Genomic DNA, 5,616 nt, shown 5'->3' with positions numbered 1-5,616 from the left:
AGGAACTACCGTGGAGCTAGGTAAGAGGCAGCCCCTGCCCTTGCCGCTGCTGCTGCTAACTCATGTCAGTCGTGTCCGACTCTGTGTGACCCCATAGACGGCAGCCCACCAGGCTCCCCCGTCCCTGGGATTCTCCAGGCAAGAACACTGGAGTGGGTTGCCATTTCCTTCTCCAATGCATGAAAGTGAAAAGGGAAAGTGAAGTCACTCAGTCGTGTCCGACTCTTAGCGACTCCATGAACTGCAGCCCACCAGGCTCCTCCATCCATGGGATTTTCCAGACAAGAGTACTGGAATGGGCCGCCATTGCCTTCTCCGCCCCTGCCCTTAAGAAGCTGAAAATATTAATGGGGAGACAAGCCAGCTATGCAAAAGTTACAAATATAAGCAAAGAAATATCATAGGTTACAAGGTAATATACAAATTACCCCCTTTGCTATGGATAGAGTGGGTATGAAAAGCAAGAAGATAGTGGTGTTGAGCAGAAAAAAATTAACCAGAAGCCCTAGCCTCCATGGACAGATAACTTTTTTTCTCCAGGAGTGGATTTAGAAGCTTCTATTTCCTCAGTCCTACATGATCTATGAGATATGCCCATAACCAACTAAGCAGGAGTCTTCAGGGTAGCTACAAACCTCTAGAATTAGAGAAGCCAACAAGGTAAGTGTGTACTGCCTGGCAAAGAGGGCTCATAAGGTAAATACCTTCTCTCCAACCCTGTAGAGGAAGCTCTTTAGGAAAAATGGTGCCCCTCTCTTAGTGGATCACCTACTTTTTAAAATTGACATTCAGTCTCATTTCTCATATCCTCAAAGGCTCACTCCTAGGTTGTGCTGAATAAATAAGTCAGCACCACACTGCTTACAGATTGGGAGATAAGCAGAGACACACGCTGGGATGGACAATAACCTTTGTATTGATTGAGAATACAGGTTCAAAGTCAGGCCATGAAGGACTCAAAAACAATTAGAAATAGGCAATAAAAAGATAACCAAATACCCAACTCTTATCATACAGACCCAACCAACATACATTTATAAATTAAAGCCACAAACGCACTTCTAAACAACTCTTAAATAAAAGAGGAATTTAAAATATTACAAATGCTTTAGAACTGAATGATGATGAGTACAGTACATATCAAAGTCTGTTAGACGCAGTCAAGGCAATATTCAGAGGAAAACATATGGCCTTAAATTCACTTATTAGAAAATAAAAATGGCAAATTAATTAATTAAGCTATCAAATCTAGGAGTTGCAAAAAGCACATTAAATAAATTTGTGGCAAATAGAAGGGATTGATAAAGATAATAATCAGAAACTGGTGAAATAGAAAACAAAAAAATAGAATTGATTCATAAAACCAAAACATTTTTAAGTAAAACCTTCAGTAAGTACTAATTAAGAAAAAAAAATGAAAAGGCACAAATGAATACCACCAGGAAGCCAAATAGGGTCACAGGTAACCAAGGTAATATTAAAAATAAAAGAATATTGCATAAAATCTTATTTAAATTTTTTTATTGAGGTAGCATTGGTTTATAATATTATGTTTCATGTATACAACACTATATTTTGATTTTGTATATCCTACACACACACACACACACACACACACACAGTGTGCTCACCACCAAAATTTAGTTTCTGTCTGTCACCATACAGTTGATCCTCAATACCCATTTCACCCTCCACCTAAACTTCCCCCTCTAGTAATAGCTACTCAGCTCTTTGTATCTATTTGTTTGTTCTAAACTAATATATTTCAATAGGAAAATTTCTAGGAAAAGACAAATTACTAAAATTTATTTAAGAAATAGAAAAAAAATAGACAAAAATCATATAACAAGTTGAAAACATAAGCAGCTTTACCTTTTCAAACCTTTAAATCACAGACAATTCCCATTTTATATAAATGGTTTCACAGTATAGAAAAAGATGAGCCACTCTCACAAATTGGACAGATAGGAAAAGAAAGAAAAAGAAAATTATAAATTTATCTCATTTGTGAATAAAAATATAAAAATCCTAAAGGAAATGAAATCTAGCACCTTATTAAAATGATACATCATGTCCAAGTAGGGTTTATCCCAGGAAAGTAAGGAGAGTTCAACACTAACAAATTTATGAACATATTTCACTATAATGGCAGATTAAGAAGACAAATCATACAGTCATCTCAACAGAGGCAGAAAAAAATTCTTGACAAAATGTAATACCCAATGCATGATAAAAACCCACAGCAAGCAAAGAATAGAAGAGAACTTCCTCAGCAAATTTTTAGGAAACTGCCAGGAGGTAATACTGTCTATGAGCACAAGCTTTGGAGTCAGACTGGTTAGGTTTGGGTCTTAGTTCCATCATATACAAGCTATGTGATCTTGTGAAAATTATTTAATCTCTGTGAACTTCACTTTACCCATATTACAAAAGTGAGGAAAATAATAGTACCTTCTTCTAATAGTATTGGTATGAGGTTTACATGATATAAAATAGATAAAGGCACTTACAAGAGTGTCAGACAATATTAATTACTCAATAAACCATTGTTAATTAGAATTACATATTGACAGAACGAGAAGGCAATAGCAAGCCACTCCAGTACTCTTGCCTAGAAAATCCCATGGATGGAGGAGCCTGGTAGGCTGCAGTCCGTGGGGTCGCTAAGGGTTGGACACGACTGAGCGACTTCACTTTCACTTTTCACTTTCACACATTGGAGAAGGAAATGGCAACCCACTCCAGTGTTCTTGCCTGGAGAATCCCAGGGATGGGGTAGCCTGATAGGCTTCCGTCTATGGGGTCACACAGAGTTGGACACGACTGAAGTGACTTAGCAGCAGCAGCAGCATTGACAGAACATTAAGATGAGAAAAAGACAAGGATGGTCACTATCACCACTTACTATTCAACATTCTGATGCCTAACCAATGCAGTAAGATAAGAAAAATAAATAAGAGAAAAAGGATTAGAAAACAAAAAAAAAAATTGCTACTGTTTACAAGTAATATGGCTATACAGAAATCTGAGACAGTCAACTGACAAAATATTAGAACCAATATGAAACTCTAGTAGGGTATATAAAATATTATCCTATGAAAATCAATAGCTTTCTTATATATCTACAATAACTTATTAGGATATATGATAGAAAAAGAAGTCATTTATCATAGCAACAGAAACTACAAAATACTAGTTATAAGGCCCTGAGCAAGTTATTTAACCTCCTGGGCCTCAGTTTTCTCATATGTCAAATAGATGAGTTAACAGTAACTATCTCATAGGGTTCTTATGAGGAGAATGAGACAAAGCATGCACAGTACTTAGCAGTGTTCTTCACAAATCCTACATACTCATTAAATGGTACTGCTACTTTTGCTGGACATTACTACCACTATTGTTATTATTGCCATTCTTGTTTTTAAATTGGGTAACTTTCTATCTCACCAATTCCTGGTGAAAGAGATATGAGTCACAGTATCATTCTCTTTCTGCTAATAAGAAACCGTTTAACAGAGTAGGGAAATGGTTGAGCCAAAGAAGGAGTATGTCAGACCCCAAATTAGGCACACCATCTGGTTTCCCCTTTAAACAACTAAAGCATTCTGATGTACAGAGCAGTAAACAGATTAACATAGTTCAGGGTATGTGGGAGGGTTCTGTAGTCTAGAGCAATCCTGGAACTGTGGTCATCCCTTTGCCAATAAAGTCCCTGAAACACAAGTAAAACCCTGGAGATTTTCAGGGGTTAAATCAAGTCAGTCTCCGAGTCCAGCTAATCTTGAACAATGTTAAGGAGTCTAGAGCTTCTTTTCAAGTGTACAGAGTCACTGCTTTTGCAATGAATGCCCAGTTACATGTGCCCACTCTTTCCTACAAGAAGATATGGCTGCTTTAGCAGCGGGGTGCTACTGAAGGTCTTTCTGGGGAATCTTGTTTCTCTTTAATCAGGTTCAAATCATTTAGTGTCTGCTTGCAAGTCACTGGAGAGAAATGGATACAGAGTAAGACAGTGTATCTTCCCTTTCACTCTGAGGCTTTTCACAATAATTCCATTCAGTAATTCATTCTAACAGATAATTTTTGTGAACCCCAAATAGGGTTAGAGTCTTTGCTATGCATTTTATACATACTATCTTTTAATGATCACAATGAAATGATTTTTGAGGTAGATACTGTTTTCATCCTCACTTGGCAGATATGAAACTGAGGCACAGAGAAATCAAGTGATTTGTCCTAGCTCACATAATAAATGAGGAAAAGACCTAATGTTAAAATCCAGGTCTGTGGTCACCTAGCTCCTTCCACAGGACCATGACCTGACTGAAGAATACTCATTCCATTATGCTTTCCAGGTATTTCCCTAAAGTATGAGGCAGAGAGGTTCTTTTGACGAAGGCACATGTTAAACATTTGGTGTCAGCCACCAGGTTTTCCAATCTAGTGTAAGAAGCAAGATTTTTTTTTTCTCTTCATGTAACAGGACCAGAAGCTGTCATATGACACTACAAACAGTATGTCATGGAAAGGGCAAAGCCAGTCAGCCCTAAGCAATGAATGCCACAATGACCAGATGAGTCTTCAAGGGAGTGGCCTTTGTCTCCGGTTCAGTTCAGTTGATCAGTCCTGTCTGACTCTTTGCAACCCCATGGACTGCAGCATGCCAGGCTTCCCTGGAAGTCTACCACCAACTCCCAGAGCTTGCTCAAACTCATGTCTGTTGAGTCGGTGATGCCGTCCAACCACCTGATCCTCTGTTGTTCCCTTCTCCTCCCACCTTCAATCTTTCCCAGCATCAAGGTCTTTTCCAATGAGTCAGTTCTTCACATCAGGTGGCCAAATTATTGGAGTTTCAGCTTCAGCATCAGTCTTTCCAGTGAATATTCAGGACTGATTTCCTTTAGGATTGACTGGTTAGATTTCCTTGCAGTCCAAGGGACCCTCGAGAGTCTTCTTCGAGACCACAGTTCAAAAGCATCAGTTCTTTGTTGCTCAGCTTTCTTTACAGTCCAACTCTCACATCCACACATGACTACTGGAAAAACCATAGCTTTGACTAGATGGACCTTTGTTGGAAAAGTAATGTCTCTGCTTTTTAATATGCTATCTAGGTTGGTCATAGCTTTTCTTCCAAGGAGCAAGCGTCTTTTAATTTTATGGCTGCAGTTACCATCTGCAGTGATTTCGGAGCCCCCCAAAATAAAGTCTGTCACTGTTTCCATTGTTTCCCCATCTATTTACCATGAAGTGATGGGACCAGATGCCATGATCTTCGTTTTTTGAATGTTGAGTTTTAAGCCAGGTTTTTCACTCTCCTCTTTCACTTTCATCAAGAGGCTCTTTAGTTCATCGTCACTTTCTGCCATAAGGGTGGTGTCATCTGCGTATCTGAATTTATTGATATTTCTCCTGGCAATCTTGATTCCAGCTTGTGTTTCATCCACCCTGGCATTTTGCATGATGTACTCTGCATATAAGTTAAATAAGCAGTGTGACAATATACAGGCTTGACATACTCCTTTTCCAATTTGGAATCAGTTCATTGTTCCATGTCCAGCTCTAACTGTTGCTTCTTGACCTGCATACTGATTTCTCAGGATGCAGGTAAGGCAGTCT

This window comes from Moschus berezovskii, chromosome X, assembly GCF_049115385.1.
Source record: "Moschus berezovskii isolate FMDL1 chromosome X, NW_MosBer_1.0, whole genome shotgun sequence".
Lineage (NCBI taxonomy): Eukaryota > Metazoa > Chordata > Mammalia > Artiodactyla > Moschidae > Moschus > Moschus berezovskii.
This window is presented reverse-complemented; position numbering follows the sequence as displayed.